Here is a 26,303-nt window from a genome sequence, read left to right on the forward strand (position 1 = left end):
ACAACTGTGCGTTGTGCGATTTTTTCCTTCATTCACTGAATTTATGAGTACACAAATTGCCCACATCTATCTATATCGGTGATATCCGAGTGCCGCCTCTTCCATAATGCCACTATAACGTGTACGACCAAACACGTTCTGTTGTGCTCACAACAGAGCAATTGGGGATCAAGTTTCATTGCGTCCCGTTCCGCCTCTGGCAGCCACCCAGAAGCCACCCAGCGCAATGCTGAAACTATGGAAGTGCTATTGATATAAATAACTAGTTTGCATGAAGCTTCAAGCCGCTGCAAGTGCAATGGTAATGAGCGGAGCTTAGTTCTATTGACACAGTTCTTACCGTGTACTGTGTGCTGTCCATCCATCCCCGCACAGATGCTTCGAATTCAATCGCGAAGGACACAAATAATGGCATACAGGTTTTTCGTGATTTTTTTTCTAACACAAATTATCCGAAATTAAGATGCATCGGTTGAAAATCGTTGGCAAACGAAACTTGATGAACTTTTGACAGAGCTCGATCGCACATCTGTTCTGCATTGTTCAGACTAGTAGTGGTAGCAAATGTGGCACTCATGTGGTGGTAACTTAGCCTGCTTTTTGCATTCTAAAGCTACTTGGATTCACCTTTTTTGATGACCGTGATAGAAGGTGAACGAGAAACTATCACCGGCGCAGCGACGGCAAGGACCGGATGTCTTAGTTTAAATTCAAACAGGAAAAAAAACTTCAAAGGTTATTCCGTTTTGGTGCACGAAAATATTTATTCCCTGCTAGAGCAAACACAAGTGGTTGTCGTTTGCAAACGTAAATTATTTTGTTATTAAATGCAGTAACTTAAGCCGTCAGTGAAGAAAAACTTTTAACATAGAATTATGCTTTTATTTACTATACTTGGGTGCACATTACAAACACGTGACATGTGAGGAAAATTGAAGTTTCTACACATAAACAAAGTAATATCCGGTACATTACGCAGGTCATAATTACACGAGTATATTGTCCCTTACCTACAATCGTCGCAGCCCGATCTCGTCGATAACGAAGCTAGACCGTAACCGCGCATAAAATGTGTTCTGGTGCAAAATGCACTACGAATACCTTCTCGTACCAAGTACGAACGATCCGTCATAACAATATGTGCGGCAAAGGATAACCCTACAAATGTTTTTAAATGGTATGAAAAGTTTTCATCAGCTACGAATATTGTTTTACAAAAATTATTTCTAAAAAAATACAAAATTATGTTCTCAATGTAGTTAAAACCAAATTCAAAAATTGATTAATTTTCATAGCACAATTTTTGAACAATTTAAAACGGCATGCGTGGTTCAAACAAAAAGTATAAGAGTCTGTATTTGCCGTAGGACTGCGAATATAGGTACAATTTGATCCATTATTGCTAGAATCGGTCAAAAAGCTCTGGATCCAGCATTAGGGGGACGAGTTGTACCTAATTAATTCTCAATTAATAGTTCAACAGCGAAATAACACGCCGTAACCTTGGGCTCGGCAGCCGGAGTTTTACTAAAATCGAGGATCCAGAGAGCAGTATCGAACCGTTTACAGTTAAAACTGAGATCAGGGTTCAATTATGTCAGTACGCACTACGTTCTCAGCTGTGCTGGGGTTGTGTATATTTCCCCAAACATTTCAAACAACACTAGAGTCATTCAAAAACATCTCGATTCAACACTTGCTATAGCGAACACACTTGGACCCGTACCACTCATCTACAGTTCGGAGATTATAACCAACCAGGCCTAATATTAAACCCCAGCCACTCCGGTCATTTTTGCTAACCCTTCCAAATCTGGTTTTAATAGATCCAGTATTGCATCAATCTGATGCACGTCATGAATAGACGGAATCGAGCCTTAGATCTCGTGTTGGTGAATTAGGAAGCGTCAATGAACTGTAACATTGTCCAGGCTTGTAATATTGTCCAACCGCTAGTTGGAATTGATTCATACCACCCTCCGCTCCTAGTAACATTGACTTGCACTCAACAAACCTGCTTTGAAGATTTGTCTGAAATTAGGAAATTCAATTAACTGGGAAACTTTACTAAACCGGACAACTGATACGAATGGTACAGTGGAATCATTTTCATTCACGCTGCAACCACTATTCAGTGACTATGTTCCATCACCATGTCCCCGATCAAAGCCTCCATGGCCCAACCGATGACTTCGGGAGTTGAAGCGCCTTCGAAAATATACCAGATGACGACATTCAACTACTAAATTGGCGTTTTCTAACGCAAGTAACTGTTACAGACTCTATTACAATTTTCTCTACTTCAGACATGTGATATGCCTACCTACAATCAGAATTAGTTCGAAGGTATCGTCAAAGCAGTAACTTAGGACCACTTTTATTCATTTTATCCTTTAACGACACTGCCTCTACCCTTGAAAGAGGATGCAGACTGGTTTATGTTGACGAATTTAAAATCTACTTCAACTTCTCTTGGATACATCTGTAAATTGGTGCAAAGTGAATAACTTGACTATCAGTGTTTCTAAATGCGATGTTATGACGTTCCACCGAATCAAATCGGCTGCAGTTTCCGACTATAAAATTGACGACCAGCTACTGAAAAGGGTTGATCATGTGAATGACCTTGGTGTGATTCTCGATCCAAAACTGACTTTCGATCGTCACCGTACAACGATGATCTCAAAAACCACTTGCCAGTTGGGCTTTATTGCAAAAATTGCCTTAACGTCCTGTATTGCGCCTTAGTTCGTCCCCTTCTCGAAAATGCGTACCTAATTTGGACTCCGCATCAACATTGTTGGAACCTTCGAATTGAACGAGTACAGAGGAGGTTCATAGGATTGATCCTGCTTAGTTTGCCTTGGCGCGACCCTCGTATCTCGATCGCTGTCGCTTGCTTGGTCTAGATCAGTGGTGACCAGTTACATGCATGGTGCGGGCCAGATCAGATCACCCACGAATGCAGCGAGCCGCAATGACCTCTAGCCGTTTCTGCGCATAACAAAATGTAAAACATGTGGCAGCAAAAACTATTTGCTAGGAAGGTCCACAATATATAAAACGGAAAGCATTCAGATAAACAACATGCACCAGGCATTACGAATGAACTGAGGGATCCTGAGTCGTCAAAAAATTTACTCATAAGTCAACCATCCCTCAAATCAGTGCGCGAGCCGTAAAAATCCTCTCGAAGGGCATGCTGCCCGCGGGCCACGGTTTGGCCATCACTGGTCTAGATACATTAAAACGTCGACGAGCTCCAACGAGCTTTGTTTGTGGCAAAACTGTTACGCGGCGAGATTGACTCACCGCAATTATTATCGTTGGGGAATTACACCGCGCAGTACAAAGGACTCTACGACCATCCTTTACTGCTGACCAACCGCTTTCACCGCACTGTTGTTTTGTTTATCTGTTTATTAGAGACACTTTACACCTCTTGGTGGTTGTGGCGCATTCATGTGTGTAATTTGGCACTGAATTTGGCCGCAATGAACCGATTGCTTCGTGTACTAGAACGTTTAGTCGTGTTGAACAATAATTCGAATTTGGTGAACCTTTGTAAATAAATTTATTATGCGAATGATTAAAAGCTCTAACTTATTATAGCGTAGTTCATTAAGACTGACATGTCAGATGAATTGTAAAATAAATTAAAAATAAAGAAAATAAAGAACTCAATCAAAATCCTAAACGTTTTGGTCATTTGTAAACAGCGACCATAAACAGGGCGGTCTTCCTACTAGGAGGTTTCTAGGAACTGAAACTTCCTAGAAACTCTCTAGTCTAGTTGAGAAAGTAAGTTTACATCTCACTGCATTCAAATTATAGAAAGCGACTTGCAAGTGGACATTATTTATATTGACTCGAAAGCTGCGTTTGATCGTGTCGATCACTCTATGCATTTGACTAAAATTAAACATCTTGGTGTTTCAACACATTTTACTGAGTGGCTAAAATCTTACCTTATCGACCGCTCACTTTGTGTGAAATTAGACAAAATTAGCTTGCCTGGTATTCCTCAAGGCAGTAGTCTAGGACCGCTGCTGTTCTCATTATTTTTAACGGCGCCTCCTGCTTCATTATCTTGCCTGGCTTTAAGCTCATTTATGCTAATGATCTGAAACTATTTCTTGCTATAGAAACTATGACGAATTGCATTAAGCTGCTACGATTGCTTTACTCTTCTGCCGACTTGAGCTTGCATAATTTACTGGTCATCAGTCTGTCGAAATGTTTTGTAATTTCTTTCACACGTAAGAAAAATCCAACATTGTGCGACTACACCGTATCTGGACAAGCGCATGAAAGAGTCTCAGCAATCAAATATTTTAAAGTATTATTAGACTCAGAACTGTCCTTCAAGCGCCTTCATTCGCATGTCGGCTGTATCATGAGAATTTCCAGAGAATTCATTGACCCGTTCTGCTTGCATTCGTCGTTACACGTTTCACTTGTCCGGTCAATTTTGGAGACCTCAGCTGTAACTTGGAGTTCTTATACCGAAATTTGGATCAATCGTATTGAAGCAGTACAAACAGGGTCAGTGCTTAGAAATCTCATATTGAATTTAAGCATAAATACGCCTGAATTCTGTGCTGTTTCTAGTACTGATGAAATGAACTCAGCATTGCCGACCTGAAATCAACGATTCGAGCAGGAGTCAGTCCCGGCGTAGTGATTAGTATTCACGCCTCTGACGCCGAGGATCCGGGTGCAAATCCCAACCCCGCAGAAGTTTCGATGACCCAAGCTGGTTAAAGTTAGTCAGTTAGTAATAAAAAAAGAAAACGAATCGAATGCATCACTTGCATTCATGTTCGAGCTGTTCTCTAGATAATAGTGAATGAAATCGAATATGAATCATTCATTTATTTTGAACTGTCGACAACGGTAAACGAAATTACGATAAACGTAAATTGCGCCGAAGTTTTAGTTGATTTCCTTCGGCCAGATTTTGATTGATTTTAAGAAACAGGCAGTTTAAAAAACTACACTTTAAGATCTAAAATATCAGTCAAGAGCAGGAAAATTCACTGACAGAGGTTAGTCGAGCAATCATTCAGCACTGAAGTTTTTGGAGCGTCTTAGTAGAATACGAAACCTGAAAATAAATTCAGCACTGCCATTCATGAATGCATTAGAAAACTGAGAGAGACAAACACTGTCAGCAGTTCAGTAGTCACGTTTATTGGCTGGTAGATAAAAGTTTTTACGCGCACTTGTGGGTCGACCTCGAGTGGACTTTTTCTCACCTCCAAATTTCAGTGAGACCCTTAAAGATCAGATGAAAAAAAAAGAAAAGCTTGGAGTTTGTTCTACGCCAATACAGTAGCTCCGATCCTATCTTTTAAATCGAATGCACTATGTAAAGATAGGAAGTCAGCAGCAGCATGGTTTTCGAACCTCTCCGGTGTTCCACAGAGCGTTAGAATTGGGCCATTGCTCTTCGCGGTGTTTATAAAGGATGTTTCATTTTCACTCACTGAGGATTACCGATTGCTTTCTGCAGACGACGTGAAAATGGTTGGTATTTCGACAATTTGAATTTATATTCAAATTTGCTAAAGAGTTTCATGATCCTATGTGCCTTCGATCACTGTACTATTCCTTTGTGCGTTCCGAACTTGAGACCAACTCGGTTGTTTGGTGCCCATTTGGTAAGAATTGAAGCCGTTCAGCGGAAATTCGTGCGATATGATTCCTTCAATAGCGGAATCAACATCAGCTATCACCGTATGTAGAGCGCTGCCAGCTTCTTGAAATGCAGACTTTAGACCGAAGGCGGCACGAAGCTCAAGCTATCTTTGTGGGAAATTTTTTTTTTGACGAGATGGATGCTCCTAGGATTCTACAGCAGCTTAATGTTCTTACCTCAGCGAAATGCATCGTACGAGCAACAAAAAAGATCCTGTCCGTTTCATGTCGGCAAGCTTTAATGCTGTAGCAGATTTATTTGATTTTAATAAAACCGCTGCAACGTTCAAATAACGGCTTCGTAGACAAATATGTTTTTTGTGTGTTTCTATACTGCTTATTAATGATTAAGATTACTATGGTCAGACATTTATTTTTGTATTTTATGATAAATAAACAAATAACTGTTTTCTCTACTCCAGACATGTAATACACTTACCTACAATCAGAACTAAGTCAAAATCTTAAATGGTTTTGGTCATTTGAAAACCGCAAGCCCTCCGCATTGACTCGTCTAATGTAATAAACTTAAACAGTTTAAGTTTTTCTGACCGGGAAGTACTTGAAGCTATGAAAAAGTTGAAACCGTCTACAATAATTGGTCCAGACGGTATTCCTGCTATCGCACTAAAATACCACTAAGAATGATATTCAACCAGCCGTTGTCACGAGCAACATTTTCTAAAAAGTCGGTTATGTTTCCTGCGCTCAAAAAAGGAAACAAACACGGTCATGGCTTTTGGAAACATGGATCAGCATGGCTTCTACCCTGATAGATTGACAACCATAAACTTGGTGAAGTTTAAATCTCACTGCATTCAACATATGGAAAGTGACTTGCAAGTGGACACCATTTATACTGACTTGAAAGCTGCGTATCATCGTGTCGATCACTCCATCCTTTTTGCTAAAATTAAACGTCTTGGTGTTTCAACACATTTTACTGAGTGAAGCTGAGCTGAGCTGAAATCTTACCTAATTGACCGCTCGCTCTGTGTCAAATTAGGCGACATTGAATTAAACAGCTTCTCTGGCTTGTCTTGTGTTCTTCAAGGCAGTAACCTAGGACCGCTGCTGTTCTCACTATTTTTTTAATGACATCTGCTTCATTATCCCGCCTGGTTTTAAAAACTCGTTTATGCTGATGATCTGAAACTATTTCGTTGCCGTACAAACTGCGACGGACTCCATTGAGCTGCAACAACCAGGTTGCTGAACTCTTTTTCTAAATGATGCTTGCAGAGAATTCACTAACTCGTTCTGCTTGCATTCGCTATACGTTTCACTGGTCCATTCCATTTTGGAAAACTCAGCTGTAATATGAAGTCCCTATAATGAAATTTGAACCAATCGGATTGAAACAGTCCCTTGGCGTAATCCAAACCAGTTGCCAGCCTATATTGACTATGGCGTTGTCAACTGGTAGGAATTGAACCACACGACTTTATTTTCAAGTGTTATATTATTTAAACTAATATTTTTGGTAGTTATTTTCTTTAATCTATTTTCAGAGAGCGAAATAAGGCGCTATACCTTGGCCAATTACAGCCTGGCTTCAGTTCATCCCCGAGGGTCTGGAGTATCTCTTGACATATATTAGCAAAGATACTCCCAACGAGCATAAATAAATCATTATCTATATGGGAAGCGTTTGGTACGAGAGGTCCACGCTTTCTTCCCTTCCCTAGATTCCAAGGAGTTTAATGGAATTGGACATTATTTCTGGTTCCACTGGATTCCTAGGAGTTCTCTCTGCAGTACATGCTGCGCAGTTGACGTGGCCATTGGTAAAAAGCGGCTAGATTTCAATAACAATTAGTCAATTAAATTTTTTACATGTGAAAATATGAGTTATTTTTTTAAACAGCCACACCTCCCCGTTTAGAGAAAACTGACACAGAAAACTCTTTGCTCTATCAGACATTCACAGTTACAGTCAGGTTGTAGTCTGTAAAAAAATCGTTTGATCGTTAAATCGTAACTCGAGAACAAAAATAACGCTATATTTTTTTTATCTTTTTGAAAAATACCCAGCTATAATGTATGTTGAGGGTGCGGCTTCTGTCAGTCCAAGCCACTCAAGTGACAGACATGAAGAGTTGGGGCTTTTTCCCACCTCCATTTGTCCTTAAGAATTTCAGTACAAAAGCACACGGTTAAACAACAGTATCCAATGAGAACTTGTGACTTTTTCAATTTCGATAATAGCTCGTCATCCTAATCGACTCAAACTGGAAAGAAATACAGTCCAAAATCCACGAGAACAACCTGTGTGAATGTGAATAAATCTGATGCTAACGAAATGCAACAAATTCTGAATTTGCTCATCAACGGCACTTTTTTCATTCAACTTCGTTGGTAAGCTCTTCCGTTTTACAAAATTAGTCGTCCTGTCGCTTTCTGTCAGGAGCGGCGCGTCAGCGACCAGCATGAGTATAGGGCTTATTAATGTGATTTCAGATACATATTTTGCACGCTCGCTTTCATGGAAACGCATTGGAAACAGCATATCTTTCTCCACACCCAACAATCAAGCAAGTGCATGCTTGCTTGGTAACGACAGCGGCTCTGTCAAATGTCACATTACTCTGAATCTAGGTTGAATCCTGACGAAGAGACAGCGGGTTGGACACTTAATTAAAATTTCTCCCCTATGCCAAACATGGGCGTAGTCAGATCGAAGAACAATGAGGAGCTAGCCTTAGCTTGCAGCTCGCCCTGGCTTTTCCGGGTCAAGTATTTTGTAGGAAAAAAAAACTGCTCCCGCATTGTTTTGCCTGTCTCTCTCTCCCGTCCGTCGTATATGTGTGTAAGGAGGCCAACTAATTGTGCTCGGGTGCTGTTTCGAGTGTTGTAAAAAGAATAGTGACACCGAATCTCGCGGTCTTCTCCTCTACTGTGTGCCGGATTTCTACGTTTTGTATTACTGGCAGGATGACAGAAGAATAATGGTCCTATGCTGCGACGGCTGAACAACAGTGATGAGTGGCAGCGTGGATAGAGTACATAGAGTATACAGCTTGAAACGGCCAGGAAACAGAACAAAGATGTGCTTATTGTTGCTAGCTGCGTTGCAGCACTGCAGAAAACGAAACAAAAGTATACTACTAGCAGGAGCTATGATTGATAATCGACGTGATTGATTTCTGCCTTCGACACCGACACCTGCTTAAGTGGACATAAACATGCAGCAGCAGTAGCAAACAATAGAAAGGATAGGTTAATTCAAGCAGCTACCAAAGTGTGTGTGTGTGCTTCGATTGTTTATCAATAATTTTATTCCCTGAAGGGAATAAATTGCAAAGATAGAATAGTAATCCGAACAAGTACCTCAGTCTGTTGAAGATAATGATGTTTACTTCGAGGCCTAGTAGAGCTTTCATCCCGATAAATTATTATGATGAAGACGCTTATTTCTACATGCAAAACTAGCTGGACTAACCTCAATCTGTACCAGACGTGCAGAGTTAGATAAGTTGTTTTTCTTAACACAAAGCGTAAAAGTCCTAAGCTGCTTCTTTGAATCACCCTTAGTAAATTGCTTTGATTCTGATATTGGTTTACAGAATTATTTGGGTTGTGGGTATATTAAAGACTGTATTAATAACTGAAACGTTGACTGAAAATAGTTGAGTTTCATCAAAATCGAACGAACGATTACAGCGATATCTTTGGAACAGGAAAAAGTGCGCCAAATAAGTGTGGTTACTCTTTTAGAAAATCGAAACGCTTCTAATCAATGGATCAGTAAAACATCTCGAAATCGAACATTCAACCGTATTCCAAGTGACCCGAACAATCAGGAAACATCAGACTACCAAGCGCGGAAGGATGGTAGCGGTAGGAAACGCGGCACTACAGACCCGGAGAATCCCAGGATGGAAGTTACCTATTCAAGGGCAACCAAACATTTATATTTGTGTGGGGACCACTGCTATTCTGTATCTACATAAGCGATGCAGCGTTACTACGCAATGAAGGCTTTTCTTCGCTGATGACTTGAAAATCTGTTTTGTAGACAGTCGAATGTTACACAAGTTTCTGAATAGAGTGGAACAGATGGTGGATCTTGCAGTAATACTTGGCGAGAAACTCACCCACATTTCTGCCATCACTGACAAGTCCAGCCTTGGGAGTATATTTAAGATCGCTGGTGAATTCATTGACTCACTTTGCTACAAAGCTCTCTATGGTTCTACCATAAAGGTCGACGTGGAGTTTACGAGCAAGCTATGCTTGCTTAACGTTTTGATCTACTGAGAAATCGTTGAATGTGCGATTCCGAGCTGTTTACCGATTCATCCATGAGCTTTTAGATTTTCGAAGAGAGTGCCTAAATTTGTTTTGCGCAGAAACTGATGGAGAATTGTAAAGCAACATTAAATATCGCATACTACATAAAATACAATATATTTATATCTTATCATACGATTAAAAATTAAAGATTCATTTCCGGTAGAAATTTCCGAAATAGGAATCAGCTACAAATACAAGCTGGCGAATCTAGTATGTTCTTGAAAATGAAGCTTGAGGATTCCGACATTTAGAATCCTAAGGAATTCGAAAACAGGATTCTCAGTGTGTTTGTTAGGGACTAGCTTCCACTACCTACTTCGCAGAAAGAGCTGAAATCGGTCAAAACTCCGGTAACTATAATCTTCATTGCTAACGACGGTATATCTTAGGCGAAAACCAAGCTTGACCTGATTGAACTTGCTTCCCGGAGAGTGATGCTTCCGCATTGGAAAAAGGCGTTGGAGTTTAGTGATCGGACTTTTGGTCTAGATTCCATTAACTTATCTCTGAAGGTCCGAAGGTCTACTTTATCTCGAGTTAGTAACCTGTATTTGTACAAACAGTATACCAATCGAGTGCAGCATAATATCAAAATAAATCCGAAAATCTTCTGGTCATTCGTTAAGAGCAAAAAGAAAAAGGAGGGATTGCCTAATGATATGCTTTTGGGGGATAGTCGGGGCAACACGATGTGCTGTCCTGAAAAGAAAGAGGGAGAGAAAAATGTGCTATTTTCGCATAACACTTTCAGCACTTTCCGTTTATACAATACACAGGAGTCCAGCGAATGTCTTGGATTTCAGTCTCCCCGCAATTACTGATTGTCACGTTGACGCTGTTGTTAACAAACTTAAATGTTCGTTTACCGCTCGTCCGGATGGAATTCCATCAGGTGTTTAGACAAAATGCGCTGCTGTGTTTATGCCTCCATTATGGCGGATGCGTAATTTGCCACTTCAACAGAGTGCATTTTCTACAAGCTTTCAAAGCTTTCAGTTATGTTCCCATCAGTACATAAAAAGGGTGACAAACGAAATGTAAAAAAAAACAGCGCAAGTTCAATAATATTCGATAGAAGCATATATGTATGCTGCCCTTTTCACAGCTGTAAGCACTAAGTCTCACTGGATTATGGTTTCGATCGCATCTATTGGATCGAATACTGTATGTTAAATTGGGTAAAGACTTTACTAAAGAGCAATCCGAGTATTTTTCGAAACTCTCCGGCATTCCACAGGGCAGCAATTTAGGACCACTGCTCTTCATGCTATTTTTATCAACGACATATCGCTATCTGAAAGCAGATGAAGCAGCCGCATGCTTTTTGCAGACGATATCAAACTATTTAAAACTGTAAGAAACACTGCTGACTGTTTAGAGCTCCTGTGATTAGTTGACATTTTTTTTACAATGCACAGTGGGCCAAAAGGACGAAAACAGGAACTTTTTTGCAAGTGCCTTTTTCGTTCATTTTATCATTTATGGTCTCCATGGTCCTGTCTGTATGAATATCCCCCTTCATATAAAAATGTCAAAAGTTAGTCATCGCTTACTATAATAAAAATAAAAAAAAATAACTTTTTTGTGTTAGGAAATATAGACATAGTTTCTTCGGCAAAGTTGTAAATCATGTAAAACCTTGCAACTTTGCAGAAGAAATAAAATTTCTATCTTTATCGAGTGCTGAACTATAGAGCATATCCTTATTATCGAAGCACTCAAAACACACGTTTTTGCTGACGACTGCAAATCTTTTCACGAGTCAAAAGCGATAACTTTGTAAGGAAACGTTTTAGAAATTTGCAACCTTCTGTAGAAACGAGTGTTTTGAGTCCTACAATAATCGCTATATAATATATTCTTGTGCATAATATATTCTTGTGCAACCAACATAAGCTAAGTATGAAAAAATAATTTTTGAAGAATTTCCAAAGAAAATGCTCTATAGCTTTGCACTCGATAGAGATAGAAATGTCATTTCTTTGATAAAGTTCTTCTTGATATTTTTTATAACTTTGCCGAAGAAACCATGTGTTTATTGACTAACACAAAAAAGTGGGCGTGTATCGAGCCTACAGCGAACGCGAAACACATAAAACGTTTGCTTTCCGTGCTCTTATTTGGGTGGTTAGGGACAAGCAGCACCTGTACAAGTTTATAGTACTCGACCTAAGCTTAAAGATGAAGCACTGATTTCATAAATCCTTTTGCCCCATTTTACCCCACAGGCTCGTGAGACTATAAGGAAATTTAAAGCTTGAATATGCGATAACTTAGCAAGTAAAGGTCCAAGAGATATGCGATCTTCAGCAAAAACGTGTGTTTTGAGTGCTTCGATAATTGTCTAGAACATTGTATTCTTGTAAAATGTAACTAACAAGAGCTAAGTATAAAAAATTAATTTTAAAAGAAGTTTCAAAGAATATGCTCTATAGTTCAGCACTCGAAAAAGATAGAAATTTTATTTCTTCAGCAAAGTTGCATGGTTTTACATTATTTACAACTTTGCCGAAGAAACTATGTATATATTTCCTAACAAAAAAAAACGTAATTTTTGTATTTTTATTATAGTAAGCGATGACTAGCTTTTGACATTTTTATATGAAGAGGGATATTCATACGAACAAAAGTGCTGGAAACCATAAATGCTAAAATGAACGAAAAAGACACTAGGAAAAAAGCTCCTCTTTTAGCTTTTTTGGACCACTGTGCAATGGTGTTTTAATAATCTGCTAACCGTTAGTATCGAGAAGTGTTACAAGTCCAGCCCGGTTACGTTCAACGATTAACACTTACTGTCCCATTCTTCGCACGCTGTAAGTCATTTTAAATTTAGCGTTGCTTGGGAATGTCTCCGTATTCGTCAACCTGGCACTTTTTAACGAAAGAATGGGAAGGTCACTTATCCGAATTGTTGTAAGTTAATATTTGAGAATGTCAATCATCGTTGGTGCTCGGATTTATATGCAAGATAACTGGTGAATCTCGAGATATTATTTGTTTTCGACCACTATACTGAGCGCTGGTGGGTTCTATTCTTGAAACTAACCCAGTGGTTTGGTTTCCACTCAATGCTAATTGGATAGCAAAAGTTGAAGACGTGCATCGAAGATTTGTACGATATGCTTTACTTATTAGGCTTATACAAATTTGGAAAAAAGTTTATGTCCTGCTCTCGAAATATTGTTCAAGGGGGGGGCAAGAAAAAAATAATAACATCAAACCTTCAATAACTAAACAAAGGAGAAGAAATCAGTGTATATTTTTCCAGATTAATAAAAGTTTCTTACAAAAAAGTTGTACAGTGCTTAAATTTAAGTTCAAACCAAAACAACTTTCAAATTTTTTTGATCCAAGCACATAAAGTAAGTATTCTGGCAGAAATGAATCAACTTGAAAATGGTGGAGTGCTACAGGATCACTTTAGAGAGCCATAAACGTGTAACTTGACCTTCATTTGAATTTTGTTTTTTACTTGCATGTCACTCGGTTAGTTACCTTGTATTTTAGAATAATCGAAATCTGTGTCACTTACTAGTTCAGAACTCGGTAACCACGAAATAGTATCGGAATCTAATCTTCTCGTAAAAATGGCAATTTAGGTCCTTAAAACTTTTTTACGTGGAACGCATGTGCTACGCTACTGACATTTTTTAAGAAAAAAAATCTCTGACACCATTCACGTTTGAAACGCTTGTTTCTTGGTCAATCTTTTAGTCATATGAGTATCAGCCCATTCCTCAGCTGATGCTGGTTCTCAACAAAAAAGTGTTTATCTTTGATATATTAAGGATGCAAACGCACCACTATCAGAAGCGATTGTCATTGTTTGACTAATAGCATTTGTCTAGTCCGGTGCACTTCGGATGAAGTGCAGTACTGCGCTGGGAGTTGTTTTCCAAATATCAGGGCTTCTAACAGCCCTCTGTCGAAGACCTTGAAAATTAATTGGAAAATGCCGAACATCGGCATAACAGGTGTTCCGAGTCTTTTTTTCTGTACCACAGAATCGACATATATCACCTTGCAGTTTCCCCATAAGCTTCAGATGATAGCGGTTTGGACAATGTCCTGTTATAAGATCAGTATAAATGTTTGGATCTTTCTTCGAAAGCTCTAGGATTTTGCGAACTATTGAAATGTTTGGAGAGATAAACTGTTTCGAATGCCTAGCAAGTGTTATTCCAATTTAATTCCACTTTCGTACATTTCCATACTAAAGCTCAGTAAAAAAGCAATATAACTTAACATGACTTGATTTGATGTAATGGTCGGGGCCACCGTTGATCCCAATGATAATCACAACATGACAATAGGCAGAAAAGTTTCGAACAGTTCAGTGACATCCTTTCTGCATGCGTCCAATGCATAGTAAAAAATTGTATCTTTAAGTTTTTCGTCCCTAGGGTAGATACACGGACACTACGGAATAAAAAGATCAATTAGGAGCCCCGAAAGCTTATGTTCCGGAATGTGTAATTTGTTGAATTTCTATTTTAATCTTATACCTAGTAGACCTATGACATCCAAATATAATCCCACAGCAATTCGGAATATCTCCGTCAAAAGTGGTAGCAAATTTCACTTATACATTGTTTAATTGATTGATGCCTCAATCTAATTCGGTTCTTTTGAAGCAAGTTGAATTAAAATGGAACCAAATTTAAAGCTAATGGAGTAAAAGTCTAATTTCAAGCATCCCAATTTTCGGCGTAGGAACTTAAAGGTTAAGCACAATAGTCGCCTGTAACCTGTAGCATAGAGGATGTAGGATAGTTGATCGAGACTAACGGGATAATTACTTCAACTTTGCACGAATTGGGTAATTTAGAGATGTAAACTTGTTGAATTGTAAAAATCTGCTTACCATTAAAGAATGCAACATAATTGCAATTTATTTTTTTGCCCCTTCAAATTTCGAAAATTTTTGAAGGGGGGGGTGACATAAACTTTTTTTCAAATTTGTTTAAGCCTTATTAAACGATGGTATTACGAACTCCAGTTGCAACAATACACGGATCGCTGCCAGCTGCTCGGAATACATACATCATAAACATTAGAGCGAAGAAGATTCGAAGCACAAGCCGTATTTGTTGGGAAAATTTTGTCCAGTGAAATCGATGCCTCAAACATTTTGCAGCAGCTTAACTTGTATGCATCGGAAAGATCGTTGTGGCCCAGGAATTTGCTATCCTAACCGTAGCGGAACGTGTCATATGGCCAACATGACCCCTACCGCTTTATGTCAGCAAGCTTCAACGCTGCTGTGGCGCCATTATTTGACTTCCAAATAAAGCAACGATTGTTTAGACGACTTCGTGGATAATCGAACATACTTTATTAAGACCACAAAAATGTCCGATGATTTAAATAGCAGTAAATAAACAAATAAACATAGTACTTTATGACGAAGTTTTGTGCAGAACGAACATTTGATGAACTGTCCAATTGGGATTTGAACCGAAAACTCTCAATCTCACGTCGAGTGCGTTTCCAATTACACCACCGACCGGCCGGTTTGCCTAGCAAAGATACTTCCAACGGCTGCAAATATATTAATATCGGAAACGTTTGATACAGGAGGGCATTTTGTTCTATCCCCTAAATTTAGAGGAATTGAATAGAATTAGGAAAATATCTTTTTTTGTTTGATTTCTCTTGATTCATAGGAATGCTCTCTGCGGTACATGCTGCGGAGAAGAAAAACGCTAGATTAGTGTAATCGCCATGTTCCATGCTTGAGCAGGTCAGCCAAATTGGGAAAGCTAAGCTTCTGCGGCAGAGCTATCAACTGGTTATGTTCGCACCTTGTTGGTCGTTAACTAACAGTGAAAACCGGTGATAATCGTTCTGGGGAATTTGCTGCCTCGTCTGGGATCCCTCAAGGTAGCCACCTCGGACCATTGATTTTTCTTAAAAACATACTTCAAAGATGAGAATTTCGAACTAAGAGTTCTCCGTTTAACTCAAAACGATGGGATGAAAATCTTCAGCTAGAATCAGCTCTATCGCTGATGTCCGTATGCTTCAAAAGCAACTGGACAGTTTTGCAGATTGGTAGAGCACAAATCATATAAAGGTTATGGTTGCTTGAACTACATAATTAGTGAGTTTCATAGCTTCTGAGAACCGTTATTGAAAGAACAAGCAGTATCAAAGATCAAAGTAAGTAGCTGCCAACTCGTGAATCTCGTGAACACGCTAGCTGTTCACCGCAACGTTGCCCGTGCTAATCTCGTGTCTGATGTGCTTACTGCTAGAACAGGAATGTGCAGTTTTACTCACCAGTATCCGATCATACAGGTCCGATGAAGAATTTGGCTAAGCCGTGGATTTCTGTAAATTCCTGTCAGACGAACGGACTATCCCGGACTATAGCGTTCGGTCAGTTGGCAACACCTTGTGGAATTAAGACACCAAGTCACAATCCCACATCCTTTTGGTGATTAGCGGTGATTGATACTACATTTTGTAGATCTTCGAGTGGCTTGCAGCACCAGGTAACTTTAGATAACTGGCTGGAAACTACACACCAGTTGACAATCGACATACGTTTATTGGCTTAAAAAACTTATTCAAAGCATATAATATCTGTCATTAAACGCAAAACTTTTGGCTTAACAGTAAATAATAATTAATTGATCTGTTAAAAATGCCATTTATTATGACACATCGCTTTAATGTATGCTTGTCTTTCAACTAACTTGTAAAATGCTAGTTAAAATCACGTTGTCGTTCTAAGTACATTGGAGTGTTTCTTGTCCCTCCACTTTTCAGTTATTTTTATACTTTACAGCAATTAAATCAAAAGCTTGTAAAGAATTTCGTGGCTAGTCTTTAAATAGACACCGAAAATTTGTGCCTCTTGTCACATGCTAGACTATTCCATCTATTACGTTTTTATACAAGACTTTAGTTTAGAATATACTTTTACAGTATATCGATATAATCGGCTGAAGAGAAGAGGTAGGTGCATTCTTTTCTTCAACGGTTTACTTTCAGGACATCAACTTTGTCTAGGTTCAATGGTTTAAATAATACCATCGATCAAAGAGCGAGGGTTGTTTCGAATTTTTACAAAATTGTTTACCTTCAGGACTTCAATTGAGTCCAGGTTTACTGGTAATGAATAATTCCTGTCCTGTTGGAAAGCAAGGGTTCGGTCACTTTTTTTAGAATCAATCAGTGAATGAAACCGCAGGTGTATAAGATTGTCGTACCGGGCCTGGGAAGCAAAAGAGTGCTTCCATGTGATTGACTGATTCGTTCGGTCTTGACAATGCCTACTATTTATGCGTTTTTCAATAGTGATTTGACAAATTATTTTTACATTTGCTATATTAGTCAATTTTTAGGAAAAATTCTGATCGATTGATGCTAGTATCTCTAAAATCCATTGAAAAACAGCTGAGTTATAAGCGTGCAAATCATAACCACTTTTCGTTACATGCTCATTTCTCAAACTTTTTAAGTGCACCCCAATATAGAAAACAAAAACGTAGTTCTACGTTTACAGTATCTTAGTTTTTTTTCATTCACATGCAGTTCAATTAATTTCAAAGCTTCTTTGCTTTCTCAAACAGGACATCAATTTGAAGCAAGTCCAAACTGTACGGTCCTTTTTTGTGAAGCCTGTACTTAACTTTATGATTAATTCTTCTTTCTTCCATCAACGAGCCGATCTTGTTGAAAAACTGCTTCCTGTTCGACTGGCTGCTGGATATCGAATGAATGGGTTTTCCGAACAAATTTGTGGTATATTGTCGTCGTAGCCGTGTATCGTTCGTGCTGTTTACATCATTGCGATGTGTTGTGTTGTTAGCATCCTTGCAGGCCTGTTGGTATCGTTGTAGAAGGTTATCTGGGATGACGTGTTGTATATTTGAATATCTACTAATGACCCATATCCCGAACTTTTGTTTAGCATAAACTATTGGCTCAACTACATCGTTTTTAGCATTAAAAACGGCTTTATAACCTAACCTGTTTTCCGTAACGGTTTTATGCATTCTGAGTTTACTTTCCCATAAAAAAAATTGTATTTCTGAAAAGGTAGCAAAACAATCAGACTGCAGTGTGTAGCACCAACTAAACTAGACGCGAAAGTCCACTATCTGTGAGGGTCACCAGCATCTGCAACAGTAACAGTGACAGTAACAGCAACAGCAGCAACAGCAGCAGCAGCAATAGCAATAGGGGCTGATTAGTTTCAATAGGCTAAAACACGGTTGCAATCAACGGCCGGCGCAGGGGCTGATAACGGCGAACCTAATTGGCCCTGCCCGAGGACATCGAATATGTGTATGCGCGAGTTTGGTGTTACTAGTGGGTATTTTTCTCTCGAATACTGTTATCGCATGCTTAAACCGTCGTCTGTAAGAGTGTACTGGATTCTACAGTGAAAGGAAAAGGAGATGCCTTACTGCGACGGCCGGGGGAAGCTGGGGGGGGACACCAACATTCGTTTGCTGATTATTTTGTTTTGTTTTAAGCGATCTAAAAAGCACAAATTAATGAGCGAAAAAGTTCCTACGCAAAGCAACACACCAGCATCATTGCATTGGTGGGTGGCACTCGAGGTGAACTTTCGGGAAAACGTTTAAGTCGAAACTTTGACGTTATTCCGATTCGGTGATGATGGATGAGTTTTGGGGCGCAATGTGAGAACAGTATTGGTTCCTAGGCGCGCGCGCGTGTGTGTGTGTATGTGTATGGGTTTGTGTGCATGTAAATATTTATGTGCGATGGATCGTAGGCGACTGATAACCGAAAATTAAAACCGACGGCGCGAGAGCGATAACACTGCTGATAGTGACGATGCAGAGGGACGATAAAATGGATGACGGGCGATGCAGGACTTGGATGTGTAGCGAGGCGATTGGTCGTTGGGGTGATAGGAAGAACAATTAGAGCTGAATGATTGATTGATTTCAGTCCGAAGCGTTGTTCTGGTTCAGTATTGTTTTTTTTTCTTTCGGTCCTGGTAGTTAGCCATCATGCACATGGATGGAAAATCAAAAGCAAATGCGATAATATGGAAATGAGGGCGAGAATGTTTTGTGAATGGAAGGATCTTTTTTTGGGCAGGGAAACTGGACTTAAAGGAGGAACACATTCGGATGTGACGACTTACCGTTAGTGCTGAAGTGGGACCGTTTGGAGGTGCCATCGTCGGTACCATCGTCTAGGGGCCGTTTTCTGGAATCACCCATTTCAGGACTCGGGCATGTCGTATCCATTGCGGCATCTGCGGCCATAATTTGAACACTATCTCCGTGGGAATACACTTTGGCGGCTTTTCGTTGAATCCGGTTTCGACAGAAATGATGGTCAGCAGCTGTGTTATGGATTGTTATCCCACGAGAGCTGTTCGGTCTAGCACTGGGTACAGGGCACTTTCTCTCCCTTTAGCGAACTACAGTTGCCTGGTGAACTTGGGATTTTCGTGATACTTTAAGGCCCGTAATAGAAACGTGATAGTCTCAGTTGGACACTCTCACTGAACTGCTGTGCTAGCGCGGTGTAATTTGTGTGCGTGTATGGGGGATGTGTTCTGCGTGCGCCCTCTCGCGATCTACCGATCTACTAAGCTCTCGAGTTCTCTCTTTCTCACGCGTTCGCTCGAACTTTGGTTCTCACTTTTTTTTTCTTCTTGAAGTTTAGCTTGTGACAATTCCCGTGCAGGAATACTGCGCGAGAAAAATTGATTTCAAGAAATTTTCATACAGAGTTTTCAACCGCATCAAATCAACACTTGCAAAACCATCATTCTTCAAAACAACTACTATCCACTACAGCGGATCTGGAAGCGAACTAATCTTCTCCACTCACTAGTAGCACTAGTGCTTCGCTCTGGGGAGGTCTGCTTTGACAAGCGCACGTAGAGGTACAGAATTCTTCCACGGTCAACTACAAAATCACAAAAATCCACTTTTTGCTGCAAGCCCTCTTGCTGCCCGTTTTTTTTTCTTTTTCGCACTTCAAATTTTATCACACATGCGAACGCGAGTCGCGACACCTATTGCGCAAGTGCACCGCTTAAAACATTCACACATTCAGCCTGCTGCGAGCGCGAGTTCGTCTGCTGTTGAATACACGGGGCTCTTCGCTCTTGTCTTCGTTGTTTTTTTTACTTCGCTTTCTTGCTTCTGATGTTTGCTAGTCTTCGTTCTCTTTTGCTTATTATTCGTTGCTTCACACACCACACGAAATGTGAACACTGCCAGAAAAACGCTCGCAATTATTGACGACGTGTGCGAAGCAGCAGCGAAGCGATGAGAGTACTAACTGATTGAGAACAAACCACTGACTGCGAGCGCTTGGTTGCCCGAGCGAGCGAGGACCTTTCAAAAGCACCAGCTACGCAGTCACTCATCGGCCATTCCGAACCGGACCCGAACACGTTCCTCTAAGCTGCCTTATGTTGTGTTCACCAATACACAGCATCGAATGTTGGAGTATGCGATTATTGGGCAATTGCCGTTTGCTGACTCTTTTTATTGCACAGCCACTTTCCTATCCTATATCCGTTCCTCTCACACGTTGTCAATCGTCACTTAATTGATTCATAACACTGCTGCTATATTCGTAATGCTACATTCCAAGAAGGGATTCACTTTTTTCACCTTGTACAAATTGTTGTTTGCACTACAAAGTAAACTGTAGCACTTTAAAACCTTTAAGCAATAGCTTCAAGTAATTAAATCGATTTTTCACATAAGTCTTCCCATATCCCGTTGCAGCTAGCTAGCAAAGGAATCTGGCTCTTGCCTCAACCGAACAGCAGCGAAGTTAGATTTGTATACATTGCACTCACACACAGCAATACGCACGTCTATTCAATGAATCATGCACCCACTGCCGTGCTGTGCTGAGTATCACTGTACAGTCCCAGCGCAGCATGAAATGAAACAAGAGAATGAGTAACCAGTTTTTTGCTTTATCTTCGCGTCTGACGCCAGCATATCAGTAACGATGTTGAGCAAATTTCTGCACCGTATCCGGCTGGTACGGTAAGCACTGTTACTACTGTTTGTACTATGGTACACATACACACAGTTAAAGGTACTCTCCAACTCCATCGCGATCTGATCGTGCGGTATCTCGCGTATCTTGCGGCTACAGCGATTTACGGCACCACTTCACCTATGTGTGTGTGCCCGAAGCACGTAGCCATGCCAAACAACAGGGTTGGCAAAATTAGAGAAAAATTTGCAATTAAATAAGTTTTCTTTAGCAAACAAAAGCATTGGCGTTGACAGCAGTCTTAACTCTGATTTATTATGTTACTCGCCTCGCTGAACAGGTCCTGCTGGTGGAACATATAATATGATTATTTAGAAATTTTCACAAACGTGCTACAAATAGTAAATATTCTACCGTGTTACCTGACTCATAACGAACCCCTATTTCCGAAATTCTAAAATCTCTCATGCTTTAAACATGTGTCATGGAGTAAACATGTAATTTCTTATGTTATATTATGGTTCATATTTGTATGCTCTATTCGAATTTATGATCAATTAAACGAAGAACCACAAAGTTAATGAGTTACGAGACCCTCCCCCGTATATAACGTATATTCGTTATGAGTCAGGTAACACAGTAGGAGACTTGCACTAGCGAATTAGATCTTCTGCGTAGATTTTTATACATATAAATTTTTCGCGAAATTTTGCGGAATTCGAATCACTAATTGAAGAAGAGCTCACCGTATCCGGAAAACAATTTGTGTATGGTCTTAGCTATTGATGATTTTCAGACCACGTGTTTTGTATATACACTGGCGTGCCCAAACTGGGGCACTTGCCCTACATTCTCTAAAGGTTTTACTTCAAAATAAACAATTTTTTTAAGGTGTAACACGAAAGTCTGAAAAATTTAATTTTATTCGGCAAGTATTTTTACGATAAGTAAATTTCAGTCCGATTTCATGTTTATTTTTCGGTCCGATTTTAAGTAAAATTTCAAGATTAATTTTAAAATCATTTTTAATTCCAATTTAGTTTAATTTAATTTATTGTTCTACAGTCTTCGGCTCAAGGCAGTATGTACAGATTAATTATATCAACTAATTTACATTTTCATTAAAATTCAATTTTAAGTTCACTTGAATGTCCGATTTCAACGCTAATTTTGAGTCCATCTCTTTCAAGTAAAATTCAAAATTTTATTCCAAGTCCGATTTTATGTCGAATTCCATGTTCAATTCACAGCCCAAATTAAGGTCAACTAATTTACTAATTTCAAGTTTAATTTTAAAAGTAATTAGAATCCAATTTTCCGTCCAAATCTTATCCGGTCTCAAGTCCAATATTAAGTTCGAATTAAAGTAAAATTTCAAACTCAAATTAGTCTAAATTCAGATGCAATATCAAACCTCCGATGCGTAAAATAAACCTCATAGTGCTGCTCAGCTCCTATTCCTACCTTCCTATTGTAGCAGCCCGGATACGAGCAACCTTAGTGGAGATCGGGTAACCAACCCCGATGGAAACTAAGGTTGTATGCTAACAGCGACAGAGAAGGGGAACTCATTGTCCTCATGTCAGTGTGGGACGCTAAACAGTACTGCAACGTCGGTCCTCCGGTGACACAGGGGGTTGGTGCAGGCCTTACTAGCCGTCCGAAAAAAAAGTACAGGAAGTAGAAGCAATCAGCATAGATTAAGGCACCGAAAAATGACTAATGATTGGAAACTTATCTTATTTTATCTTATCTTATTAATACCAACACAGCCACAATAAAGGATTCCTGGAAATAATTTTAATTATTTCTAATCATAGAAATATTTCAAATTATTTTCTTGTCTGTATTAACATTTGCAAAATATCAGAGATATATTGCAAATGTTTAATCGGCCAGGCCAACTATGAAGTATTGCCGCAAAGACGATTATAAGAAATAAATCTTGTGTGAATAAGTTATTCATACATAGATGCATTTCACAATCAACAGGGGAAGAAACGGGGACGTCTCGTACCAACCGTTTCTGATTAACTGTACATTTGTTTCGTTGGGAGGATCTTTGCTAATAAAGATTAAGTGATACTCCGGACCCTCGGGGATGAACTTATGGCATTAAGACCGGCTGCTGTTGGCCAAGGTTATAGCGCCTTATTTCGCTGACTGAAAATATATAAAATACACCAGCCACCCAAAAGTAGATAATTAAGTATTTTGGAATATATAAAAATTAATTTAACAATAACTATGAGCATAACTTGATGTAACTTTACAAAATTCGCCGTTACCGTCACATAAAAATTGGCGTAGAATAACTGGTTCAAGAATCTTCGAAACAAGATGTCCGAAGAATTGAAAACTCTCCCCTCCGGGAAAATAGAAAACTCCAAACTTGTCATACATTGCCCTTTGATTTCACAGTAGAGTATATAAAGAATAAATACATAAATATAAGGAACGTCCTCACTCGATTTCAAATCCGGTAGTCAGGTTACATTGCCAATCGATGTCAGTTGAATCGACCATGTCCTTAAATATTACCGGAATACTATGGATAAAATGTCGAATCTTGATTCAGTGGGTAATACTGACAGGTATTGAATTCTTCTGGAAGTTCACGACGGTACATTCTCCTAGAAATATCGGGAACAGATCCTCAATGTGTTAGTTCCAGATAGTAACTTTGAGTATGGAGAATATAATTTTCACTTCTGTCCGGTTTCGCAGAGGCCACTGAATATTCGAAAGTTTTACAGCATAGACATTCACCTCGAAATTCACTTGAATTTAATATTTCTTAAACACCACACTATCAAACTTGTATTCGAAAATATCTTCTTGAAGCGCTACAAGAGAGAAAAAATTCAGCGGTAATTTTTTTTCAAAAATCTATGAAAAACGTGACAGTAAATTTTCTCGCGTCCTGACTAACGATTGGAAGCTTAGAACATGAAACATAAAGCTTCTCTATTTTCTGGGAAATAACCGCATGCTTTCCGACTCATTGACTTTGCCGCTTCCAAAGATATGGCCATACGAAGTATCTACTTCCGACACTGCCTCCCATATCGGCACACTCGCAAATCGACCACGTTTTGATGGTTAAAGTGCACCAAAGACTTTCCGTTGGTATCAACATTCGGTTCCGTCGTCCGCCGCGGTACAATCTGGTACAACTCAAGTTACCTGAAGTCGCTACTTAGTACGCGCAATGCCTTGAGGCTGTGCTGCCGAGTGAGGGAGAGCTAAACGAAGCTCAACAAGAGCAAGAGATATCCGTTAATCGTGCAATTGATAAAACAGAAACGAAGGCAGCAATCCCAGTTTTTTTTTTTTGGGGAAGAAGCGGCACCTGAAAGAAATGGAACAGTTGTATCGCTCCCAGGAAACACGTAAATTCTGCAAAAAACGCCCAATGTATTAGAAGGGCGTCAAGTTGGAATGTGAGAGCTATCGAGCAATCACCATTCTCAACGCCGCCTATAAAGTGCTTTCTCAGATCATCATTCGCTGTCTATCGCCACTAGCAAGTAGATTCGTGGGAAGTTATCAAGCCGATTTTGTAGACGGGCGATGGGCAACGGACCAAACCTTGCTCCGACAGATCCTCCTAAAGTGTCGCGAACACCAAGCCTCTTCGCCCCACCTTATCATAGATTGAAGGGCCGCCTACGATGCTATCGAGTGTGTAGAGCTATGGAAAATTATGGATAAAAACGGACAAAACAATGTTATCTCCTGTCTTCTGTTCAGCATCGCACAAGAAGGTGTTAAGAAACGCGTGGGTTTTAATATGCGGGGTACTATCTTCAAAACATTAAGCTAAGTGATTAAGTGATTGCAGAGCTACTGCTACTAAACTAAAACGTGAAGCAGTGAAGGCTGGATTAATGACGAATACGTTTAAAACCAAGTTCCTGTTAGCAGGAGGAACCGAGCGCTTTCGAGTTCGTATGGGCAATAGTGTGGTACTCGACGGGGCTAATTCGAGGTGCTGGACGAATTTGTATACCTTGAGCCGTTGATGGCGTCGGATAAAAACTGCTTCCGACGTATTCTTGCCGGAAGTCGTGCTTACTACAGACTCCACAAGACCCTAAGCCCTGGTAAGCTTTGCACCCTTACCAAATATAGCATGAACAAAACGCTAATAAGACCTGTAGTCCCTACACGTGGTCACTGCTCGACGGGGACTTAAAAGCACTGACCGCTTTTAAACTGAACGCCGTGTACTTAGGACCATTTTTGACGGTGTATGTGAGAGCGGTGATGGAGAAGGCGAACCGAGGGGCAATTCGTTGAAAATATATTACTTTTCCCTATGGGAATATTTTTTCTTCATTAATATATCCCGCATTTTGCACCTTACTGGACACCGCAGTCTAAAAGTGCGACTGGCCCAAAAAGTGCGACCATGCGAATGCTGTGAGTGAGAAAGAAAAAGAGTGACAACTGCAATGTTGCTGTTTTGTTTTGTCATATAAATTGGCATTAGAGAAAATAATCTGGATTAATCCAGGTACAGCTGCAAAGCACAATATTTATACCGTTCCCATCCTGCTGTAACCTGAAGTCCTGTAAAAATATACATTTATAGGGCTTTAATAGGGCCTAATATATTAATATATGATAATATTATGATAGTGTCTTACACCTCGAGGCGAACCCAGTATCCATAAAATTGATAAAGCTAGAAGAGTACAGTGGGCGGGACACGTGAAAATGGTGCTCGCCTCGAATCCGGTGGGTACCAGAGGCAGAGTTGCGTACCGTACTCGATGGTTGTTAGATGGTTCTTGATTCCAACAATACCTTTCTGTGGAAATTCGATGTGATTGTGCTTGATAACATCCGTAAAGCATTTAACGCCTTTGTGATAATTAAAAAAAAAGATCATTCTAGGTCGTAGATTATTAAGCAAACATCATTTCTGTATGATTTGTTTGGAGAACTCATGTTTAATTATCAATTTCAAGATAAGCACTACAGAGATTATATAGATTACAGAGGCGACAAGGCACTCAAAAACCGTTAAATTTTGAACTATAACGGAGAGTTACCTTTATTTGTGATGGTACTCTCCGTTTTGATTCAAAATTTAGCGGTTTTTGAGTGCCTTGACGCCTCTGCAACCTATAGTCTCGTTAATAAGCACCCGAGCTCGCGGCCTTCATGCACAGTCGAACATATTGGTTGAAGAGCCTGAAATCGCCAGCATAATCAGCTAAAATATACGTAAATGTATGGAGGCCATAAGGACTTTTTCTATTCAATTGGCCGTTAAGTCATATCTGAGATTCTACTAAAACGCCCACAGGCGTACAAAGAATCACTCTAAAGAT

The 26,303-nt window shown here is 39.7% G+C and overlaps 1 protein-coding gene across 1 annotated transcript in view; it reads right to left on the bottom strand.

Annotated features, from left to right (window-relative positions):
• LOC128736805 (RNA-binding protein Pasilla) overlaps positions 1 to 19,241 on the bottom strand; it is a 159,697-nt gene extending 140,456 nt beyond the window's left edge. Inside the window, exon 1 of the mRNA XM_053831336.1 lies at positions 19,130 to 19,241. The gene's annotated coding sequence lies outside the window, so the exon portion shown is untranslated. The remainder of the gene's footprint in view (positions 1 to 19,129) is intronic.
• Between the last annotated feature and the right edge of the window lie 7,062 nt (positions 19,242 to 26,303).

The sequence above is a fragment of the Sabethes cyaneus genome, chromosome 1, assembly GCF_943734655.1.
Source record: "Sabethes cyaneus chromosome 1, idSabCyanKW18_F2, whole genome shotgun sequence".
Classification (NCBI taxonomy): domain Eukaryota; kingdom Metazoa; phylum Arthropoda; class Insecta; order Diptera; family Culicidae; genus Sabethes; species Sabethes cyaneus.